Here is a 10852-nt window from a genome sequence, read left to right as displayed (position 1 = left end):
TCATCACTCCTTGGTATGAAGAACTGTTTATAAAATGTTTGAACAATTTCACAATAAGACTTTAAACTATCTTTTTAAGTGATCTCCAAAATAGATCCCCTGAGGTGGAGGTATTTTACCTACCTATCCTATCTTTTGGGTGAATCTTTGTTACTTATTTTGGATTGTTCTATTTGTGTTTTCCTTTAGTTTATTTGTTATATAAAGGGTTTTGTGCAATTTAGATTTTTTAGTATTTTTGTTTATTTTGATTGAGTAAATTTTTTTTTTTTTTATGACGAAGATGAGTGGTGGCTGGCATTCTGTCCTGAACACGTCTAGCTGATTATGACCCCAGGACATTCATGTTTCTGAGTGAACGCAGGTTCAAAATATGTAGGGATATGAAGTAGCAGTTCCTCATAGGTATGATCAAAATGGTGAACATGCTCAGCTGGTCACAGAGCCAAGAGGCAACTGTCTTGCTCGGGCAATCGTGAGGGCCCCCCAACTGTTTGTTTTAATTTACTGTTGTGTGTCCTTTTCAATTTGCTGAGTGTTACAATGTTTATAGCTAATTAAGACTGACAGAGAAAATACACATTCATTGTTAAAGTGAAACTCAAAGAAAGGGTTTCCTTCACTTCTACATCTGCAAGGTCTCTCTTCTACTACCTGACTCCCTGAATAGTGGGTGCGATCTTTAATATTAAACACTGTTCTGTTTTTGAGTTTTGAATATTTTTACAGTTTATTCTGTATTCATTTTAGTCTTTAATTTTTACTGCTTTGATATAACAATGTTTCATTTATTGATAAGCATATTTACATATTTTGATGAAGGGAGACTGGTGAGCATCTGAAATGCATTGGCTCCAGGATTTGTTTCCTTTTTCTCGGCAAATAAGGAAATGGACTTAAGCAAATGTGGAGCCCTTATTCTTCAAACAGTTATTTTTATTTTATTTTTATTTTTAGATTCTTATTGCTCAAGTTGATGAATAAAAAGCTGCCTCTCTGACTCTGAGTAAGGAAAACATTAGACTGTCCGTGGTTCAATGCTTGGGGTTTGGGTGAGGGCCTAATACAGATTTTTTTCAGATTGTATTTGTTCATGCACTTTTACATTGGCTGACGTGAAACCTTTAGGAATAAGTCCCATTAATCTGTTATTATTTTTTTTCATTTAAGTTTTCTGTATAGCTCAGAAATATGATTCATATAATTTGAACTACTACCTAAATGAAGAACACTTTGGACGCTTTGGTATTAATCACGTTGAGTGGTGTTATGATCCTAAACTTCCTGGAAAAAACAAATGCAATATTAGTTGCTCTGGTAAGTAAATGCAGTACAATAGTTTCTTTTTTTTTTTAAAGTATGAACATACTTAACAATCATACCACTTAGACGTGGTTTACTAAACAGTTAATTTGTTTTGTCATATGTATTTTTCACATACACTGGTAAAGTTTTCTAAGTATTGTAAAAATCTGGCCATTCTGCAGATTACATGGGATTCTGATCCAAGGTACAATACCTTTAGTTCTCCATATATCCAAAAATTGCACAATGAAGACTAAATGACCACGAATTAAATAAACTGCAATGAAATTTCAGATAAAGAGCACAGATGATGTATTACAATACAGAATACCCCATACCCTTGTTTTAAAAGCTACCCTACAATGTTAGCAGACAAATATTTCAATGCAAAAATATTGAAAAATGGAATTTCTGCAGTAACCTTTATTAATCTTGTTATGATCAAAACAACTATTTAAAAGTCAAGTTTGCCAAATTTGACATGGAACATGCTAGTTTGCAAATGAGCATTCAACATGGGGGGTGCGGAGCAGTAAGCCTAAATACTGAGCGACCCATGCAGATTGGCGATTATGAATATATATGTATGTGAGGTCATACATGTTTGGCATGCAACTGCTCATGCATAAGTGTACTTATTGTGCTAAGCAAGAGTCTAACAACCTCAGCTCTGATGAAAATAAGAGGTGGCATTTAGGAGGAGTTGCAATAATCAAAATACCTTGATGAGTGAGGGTTGTTCTGAAGAAGTTGATATTCCTAGGCAGACTATATATGCATACAGGCTACCCTTGGTAACACCCACATGGGACTGAAATTCAATAAAAGAAGGTGGTAAGCGAGAAAATTTTGAGGGTCCGGAGGTCTGATCGGTGTAACCCTGAGTGGGGTCAGGAGAAGGACCCCACTGGGGGGACGCACTGGCCAGAGCTGAGTACCACGTACCCTGATCAGTTCCCAGGCTCAGGGAAGTGGGCAGGCTATGTCCCTGCACACAACCCGCCCACTCTTTCATTGCAGGCTAAGACCTGCGATGGGAGAGTGGGCGGGGTTATGTCATAATGACATCATTCTGGGGGAGGTTTCTCCCCATTTGAGTGACACCCGGCTCCCAGCACATGTGCAGTCGGGAGCTGGTATTTTAGTGGTCCACGGACCTGAAAACATTGGCTACCAAAGGCCTAGATAATGATGGTGATATTTCTCACTATAGATTACACCATGGGCTCTATTTATAAAACAGGAATTATTATTATTAGCCAGTATTTATATTGCGCTGACATATTACACAACAGTTTACACAGTCATGTCACTAACTTTCCCTCAAGGGGGTTCACAATCTAATGTCCCTACCATAGCCATATAGTCTTAATATATTTTATATGGTATTCAAGCATTTGACCTTGAAAATTTATACACATAATTTCATTAAAATTACACAATGCCCCATAGATAACACTAGAATGTATTGACTAATATGGAAAGAAATTCCTTATACACAAAAATCATTTATTTTTATATATAAATAAATCATATATTTTTCATATATCATACATCATATATTTTTATATACTTTTTTTGTTAGAGTTAAATGATAAAGACTATGATGATGACATCCAATGTGCTTTACTAATCTTGCGGACCCAGGGAACAAACGCCTGGTAAGGATAGCCAATCAAGTTTTTACTTTAATTCCCGTTTTATTTGGAAGAATTACAGTGACAATAAATAAACTATGAAATACAATACAAAGGAAGAAACTGTCTAGTGACAACATTATGTAACAACCAACATACTTGTAAATGGTTTTAGTAGAAATGTATTAAGTAGAAAACTGAGAGTAAGACATACTTTGAATAATGGGATTTTGAAAACCATAAACTATCAGCCTCTGATTATATGGCAAACATCTCAGGCATGTATTGTCCCTGCTTGTCTTTTTGAAGATCCTGATTTTTTGTAAAACAATGGTAGGGGTGGAAGAAAAACCAAAATAAGTTTTAGTTGAAGTTGACTGACATCATGATAGATTGAATTTAGAATTTCTACCCCATTTAGATGGTCTAAAGAATAAAGGCACTGAAAAAAATTGAACTATTTAAAACTCATGTTTTGACTGCGACAGTCATAGTTTAAAGGAAGAGAATTTGGGCATGACCACCCCAGGTGGGAAACACACAGCCTGAGGTGTGAAGTATCACAACACACAGAAAGTTGCACTTGAAATAACTTTCTGCTTGTTTACAATGAGTAAAGTTATTGAAAATCTCCTCCTATTATCACTTCACCTGGAGACAGCCGCCCAAGATCCCACTGTAGGCTCTGCAGATTTAAATATTTGATATGAATCATTAATGATTTTTTACATGTTGTAGAGCTTTTTATCATTCATAAAGAATAAGGCGGAGTGTATACAAACACTCCAGATTTTAACAATGCTGTCCAACAACTTGATGGCAATACATAATTTTGTTCCTGGACTCCAGCAGCTTCACCTGTCTACTCTCACCTTTACCCTACACCCCTTGTAAACTTCTTTGGTTTAACCCCCTTCCCTCTTGTATTGTCTTGTATTGTTCCCCTAAATCATAATTCTCCATTAGATCTTTCTTCTGACCCCACTTCCGTGCCCCAATCCCAGTCCCCTACCGTACAGGAACATTTGTGTTTTCAATTAGCACAAACTTACCTATACTGTATGTAGTCTTTGATACATAAATGTTTTATATTAATATCACCCATTACCACAAAATACTATACTCAACAACCCCAAAGAAATCTCATGTCTAAGAAACCCATTTATAGATAGAAAAAGTTATCTAACCATTTATATCCCTTTTCCTATCAAAGCCACTCACATATTACAACTTTAAAGAGATTTGCATTCTTATATCTTGATTAAAACCTACAAGCATCTACATACATGCCTCTTGACTAAGTACTGGGTTTGTGCTTACTTTGAGTTTAGGGTGGATCCTACATTTTTGAAAATCTATTGACCTGGAAAATGCCCTGCATGACCACTAAGCTTTGGTCTGATGTATTACAATGGTGCTGGAAATACTGAAATACTGGGGTAGAATCAATCCTCTGAGTTATCACTACATCCAGATGAATATGTCATTTGGTGAATGTGCACAGCATGGAAAGATTGTTAGGTTGTTATGAGTGATATGGGTTTACGAAACCAGATGATGGCTCAGTGGTTAGCTCTCTTAGGTTGAAGGTCAGGACCCTCTTACATTCCTGCCAGTGTAGAAAGGCCCCTTACAGTACTGTCAGTAGTAAAAAAAATCTTCTATATTGGTTTTCAAGGGAAAGGTAAAAAATAAATCTTTGGTGAAAGTGGTTACTGGAAACAACCATGTAGAGTCGGTTGGGTGGAACAGAAGATCAGTGTGCCTGGCAGTGCTTGAATGCTGGTTGGGATTTACTGGATCTGGGTCAACTTTGAGCAAAATATCCAATTGTGCAACAATATAACTAATCATTTTTTCCTTTCCCTCCAAAGGAGATACGTTGGAGCCGACTGTTTGAAAGATTGGCGGATTTATTGGAATATGGCAATAGCTGAATGCAACAGCTAATATCAAAATAAAAATAAAATTCAGTCCCTCTAAAAAAAAAAACTTTTCATTTTGAATATAGTGCACCTTTTCAGTGTAGTTCTGTATGTTTATATCAATAAACATTATACATCATGGGGAATGCTTAATGTAACCTATTTATTTTTCTCCTTGATAATCTTTGTGTGGCCTAAGTATTTTTTACAAGCCAAGATATTATCTTGTAAATGTATCCAGGCATACAGATAGTATTGGGAATGTTTAGGGTAGGGTTTTAAGAATGCTTAGTTAAAATAGATGTAAACCTCATCTAACAACCCATGTTGGTAATAAAACAATTGCCATTCTCGTTTTGGTTGGTTAATACATATTATCCAATTGTTGCAGCAGGGCAAATCGTCTTTCTTGAAGGGCATATGAAAGGGTAACTTACTGGCAGGGATATATGAAACAGGAACTGAGAATTGTTAATCTACAACAGAAAGATCCAAAAGGGAATCAACAGCTAATATTGAAATTAGAAAGAAATATTTTAAAACATATAATTACATCAAAGTGTTAAACCTTAAAATGTAATTATTGGGTTTGCATCTACAAAACTATGCATGAGTTCTGTGACTTGCACTATTATGGTAAATTATATTATATGACCTACCTGTTCTTACAGATCACAACTAATACTAGCCTGTACCAACTGACTGATTGCTAGCTCTTCAACTGTTAACACCTTAGCTGCTTTTATTATTTTATGTGAGATCTTTTGCTTTTTAATATTATTGTATAATATGTAAGCTGAGCTGAAGTAAAAACCAAGGTACCTGGAATTGACTCAAGTAAAATCTAGGGCACAAAATGCAGCTGTTACGGTAACTTAACACGTGTGAGACAAAAAAAATGATGACAAGACACAGGGGAAGACAACAGAGGTCAAAATGGTAAACCAACGCACCCAAGCACAGGGTTTGACAGGGTCTCATTAAATGGGCAGAGTGCCAAATCACATTGCGCCACCTGGTGCCATTGGACAGGAGGAAACATACTGAATAAAATTATCCCCTGCAACCGGTTTGGCCGCAGGGAATTCAAATTATGCATGCCCCTCCCAAATTATAGATGCTTCACCCCCTGGGGGTACAAGAGACGCACATAGCAGTGTGCACGCCTCTTACAGCAGGACCCACCGGCTGTAGGTACCAGAATGCTGAGAACGCATGCAGTACTGTGCACATCTGCAGGGATGCTGGGGATGCCGTTCGGCCGAACAGTAGGTCGACCGGGACAGATCCCTCCACCAGTGGGAAGAGACATGCTGCAAACAGAGTGGCGGCAGCCCCGGCCACGCTACCCGCGATCCCAGGGGTCACCACGGGCGAGGATGACGCAGGAACGCTGGTGGGGTATTTACCTTACCTTACACTCCGACACAGGTTCCTCCACATGTACGCAGTAGGCCAAATCCCGAGGGCATCCGTCAGAATACTCCCGGTAAGACAATTCGGGCTGAGGGGGGTGACAGGTATCCCCAGGTCGAGTCGAGATCTTAGTCTAAAAGTTTACTATCACGGTACTGCGGGGCAGGACTGTGGACCCTCTGTGTCACCAGTTTAGTTGGCATAGAGGTGCACAGGGTGCAGAGTCTTAGCAGCTGCCCAGTCTCCACCAGAGCCGGTCTTGACCAGAGCCAGGTTGCCGCCCCCGTGCACGCCAAGGCAGGTGACTGCTGACAGAAACAAGACGTGGTACCAGAGCGAAGAGCAGAAAGTAGTCAGGCAAGCCAGCGGCAGGGCAGGCAGCGTTCAGGAGTAGTCAAAGTTAGGCCAGTAGTCAGGGCTGGCAGTGATCAGGAGGAGTCAAGGTCGAGCCGAGGTTGGTACAAAAGAAATCAGAAGCAGGAGAATCAACAAATAGGAACCTGGCAGCAGAGCCAAAGGAACTCCTTGTTCAGGCAACTTCAGGGCAGGCAGAGTTCATGCAAGGTTAATATTCAGACGGGGTCACTGCTGGTAATAAGTCTAAACTGAAGACAGAGGGGAAGAAAACAGAGGTCAAAATGGTGAACCAACGCACAGAACTAACCCAAGCACACTGATACACAAAGGCTATAACGGGCAAGGGTGCTAATGACAGGGTCTCAATAAATAGGCAGAGTGCCCAATTACATTGCGCCACCTGGGGCCATAGGAGGAAACATACTAAATAATTAATCCCCTGCAGTCAATTTGGCCTCAAAGAATTCGAATTATTCATGTCCCACCCTCTGGTGGGGCAGCCGTCTGCCTCACCCCCGGGGGGTAAATAAGGCGCGCCTAGTAGTGTGCTCTAATTACAGCAGGACCCCTGGGCCTGTTCTGTACTGTGCATGCCTGCAGGAATGCTAAGGGCACGTGCAGTACTGTGCAGGTCTGCAGGGATGCTGGGCATGCCATTTTACTGTTCGGTCAGGACGAATCCCTCTGAAAGTGAGAGGAGACATGCTGCAAGCAGACCGATGACAGCCCCTGCAGCCGTCTCCTTTACGCTGCCCACGATTCCTGGGGATGCCGCAGGTGAGGTTGAAACAGCGAGCGCTGGCGGGGTAAGTATCTTACACAGATTTTTCCATTGGCAATCAACATTACATAAATAAATTATTTAACTTTTTAATAATTACAATGCAGAAGAAAACAATTTACAACATTATTCCATCCTAAAAAACATACTATGTAGTGTGAATATAAATACCTACTATTAAATGTGAGTATCATTAGTAACATATCCAATTGTAAATATAGGCATAGATGGGATCCTCAATAAAAATACATCAATTCACATACTTTATGCGTTTCACGGAAACAAGTCTGCTTCCTCAGGAGTGTTGAAACAAATAACAAAAAACATAATTGTAAATACTGTACAAGACCATAGTATATTTCAAAATATTAAGCCAATGACTTACATAGCATGTATCACATCATAAATTTGAAGGAAATGGAAGGACTGTTTGGCTACATTAGGGGAAGAATGTTTAAAAATTGCTTCTAATCCTACATCCATAAATAAATATTGGGCTGCTACCCTAAATACCTTATAATGGTTGAAAAGAAAAACAGCTAGGGTTTTAGTGCCGCAAAAAGGAAATATATTGTAAAAAACAGATTGTGGATGACAGCTTTTAGCTGTACGGACAGCATAGAATTTCATTTGGTCTCTCCCATATAGACAAGCATGGGAAGATTGACCGATGTACTAGACAGTAATATCCCTACTTAGTAAGTATTAGTAGAAACGTCTCATAACCAGACACGTTTCGCCTATCGGCATTCACAAGGGATTTGGTGAGCATGTTTGTTTGAGGGCTGTACATGAAAATAGTATATATACATTTACATTTGAACTTGAAATATATAACAATTCAGATATATTTATATCTATAATATATATATATATATATATATATATATATATATATATATATGTTCAATACATATAAAACAAAAATATTCACAAAACAAAAATGACATAGGTACAATCAATGGTCTATGTCATTATCATGCAATATGTTGTTTCTAGTACATCATACAAGTATACATATATTATATATATATATATATATATATATACATATAAACATGGTTGTATGTGAATAGCAGTTTATGTGATAATCAAGAATACGTCCCTATATAATATGGTACTTATTGAATTACTTACTTACTTGAATTAAATTGAAACCATGATGTAAGGGATGTCACAGAGGTAAGTATAACTATGATTTCACAATGAAGTATCCATGGTAAAAAAGTTGGGATTTAAACAAGATTTAATTATGTCTGTTAGTATTGCTTTAAGGTGGTGGTAGAAGGTTTTAAAAAGGATAAAGTATAGTGACGTAGGTACTAAGTATCAGAGGAAAGGAAAGAGATTAAAATGTTAACTTTCCAAATTAGATTTATAATAGAATCATGATAAAAGGGTTTGAATATTGTTAGTGTCCCATAAAACAAAAAGGCATTTACTATGCTCACTTCCACCTCTACCTGAGCCTTATTGATATCCCGATGCCTCAACCGACATCCACCAATGCTACCCAAGGAAAACAAAAAAGGAATTGCTCAACAGAAGTATTCTTTACAAAGGAAGCAAGAAAGAATAATAGCACAGGTCTTCCCAACAAAACTGCTAAAACAAGCTTACCAAAAGGTCTGTGGCCTTTCTAGGCACAACCTCCTATTCACTGACTCAGGTCAGAAAACACTCACACACCCCACAACCAGAATAATTACCACTTATAATGAACAGCACAAATCAATCCAAAATAACTTGCCGGAAACATTGGCATATACTGAAATCTGACTCCATAATTGGGGAAAAAAATAGGAAACAAACCTCATATTTTATACAGAAAAGCACCTTCTCTTAGAGACCCACTTGTATCAAGTCACTACTTCACCACCATTCCAATGAAAAGGGATACAAGAGGTACCTTCAGATGTGGGCATTGCCCAAAATGCCAATTGGTCTATAAAGTTATGAACATACCTTTACAAAACGGAGAAATACACCGTCCCAAACACTACATAGATTGCACAACATTAGGCGTCATCTATATCAGTGGTTGCCAACCTTTTCAGACCTACGGACCACTAAATGCACAAATTCTGGACCGCACATGCGTGAGGAGCCGTGTTTCTTACCTTGTTTCTTGCCGTGTTTGTTACATCCTTAATGGACTTATAATATTTTTGTACTTTTTGACCTTATATCAACCTAAGCATGCATACATTATATATATACCAGAACCCCATGCTAACATATACCCCCTTTTTGCATCCTCATCATTTGCACCCCCATCACAGTACAATACAATGTACTTATATCTAATGGTGATGAATATGTAGACCCTCTAGATCTTCTGAGGAAATGGATGATTATGCCACGAAAAGCGTAGAGAATTCTAGAACAAACAAATATTTCTATTTATCTTAAATTGGACACCATTCTTGGTGAAGATTTTATGTGATTTTTAGAGATGAAATGAATAAATGGTATTGTTTTAATGTTTGATATGTTTTATTATTATTTTAAATAAATGGATCTATTTTGAATATACTCATGATACCAAATATTGTTACTGTCTTAAAAGTCCCAAATTTTATTTTGTATGTTTATCTACTATAAATCTAATTTGGAAAGTTAACATTTAAACCTCTTTCTTTCCCCTGATACTTAGTGCCTAAGTCAGTATAATTTATCCTTTTTGAACCCCCCCCTTCAAGCAATACTAACAGACATAATTAAATCTTGTCTAAACCTCAACTTTTTTACCATAGATACTACGTTGTGAAATCATAGTCATACTTACCTCTGTGACATCCCTGACATGATGGTTTCAAGTAATCAAATTAGTACCATATTATATAGATACATATTCCTATTCACATACAACTGTGTTTATATGTATACTTGTATATTGTACTGGAAACAACATATTCAACAAAAATGATGGCATAGACTATTTTTGTTTTTTATGTATTGGACTTCAATCTGAATTGTTATATATTTTAACTTCAAATGTAAATTTACAGTATATATACTATTTTTATGTACAGCCCTTGAACAAACATTCTCCACAAAATCCCCTGAGGAAGCCGATAGGCGAAACGTGTGGGGTTACAGGATGTTTCTCTTAATACTAAGTGTACATCTCACTAAAATGTACTGTCATCTACAATCTGTTTATTACAATATATTATCTTTTTGTTCTACTAAAACCCTAGCTATCCTTTGTCTTTCTTTTCACCCCACATCAGGGGAAGATCTAAACTGCGATGGTCAGGAAAAGTCCCTTCATTGTAGATTGCAAGTGAAAGGTGTTCTACTAGGTCACCTATTAATGATGGCAGGCTTAAATCTCTCACTATATATTAGAAAAATGTATAACTAGTTTTATCTTAATTGAATATATATATATATATATATATATATATATATATATATATATATAT

General features: G+C 37.3%; 1 long non-coding RNA gene across 1 annotated transcript; it reads left to right on the top strand.

The window, feature by feature from the left end:
- The first annotated feature begins 1176 nt into the window (after positions 1-1176).
- On the top strand, positions 1177-4916 carry LOC140332474 (uncharacterized). Its single transcript, XR_011921138.1, has 3 exons — positions 1177-1317; positions 2891-2966; positions 4817-4916. It is a non-coding gene; the product is annotated as an uncharacterized lncRNA (long non-coding RNA).
- The last annotated feature ends 5936 nt before the right edge of the window (positions 4917-10852 follow it).

The sequence above is a fragment of the Pyxicephalus adspersus genome, chromosome 6 (genome assembly GCF_032062135.1).
Source record: "Pyxicephalus adspersus chromosome 6, UCB_Pads_2.0, whole genome shotgun sequence".
In the NCBI taxonomy this organism is placed as follows: Eukaryota; Metazoa; Chordata; class Amphibia; order Anura; family Pyxicephalidae; genus Pyxicephalus; species Pyxicephalus adspersus.
This window is presented reverse-complemented; position numbering and strand designations above follow the sequence as displayed.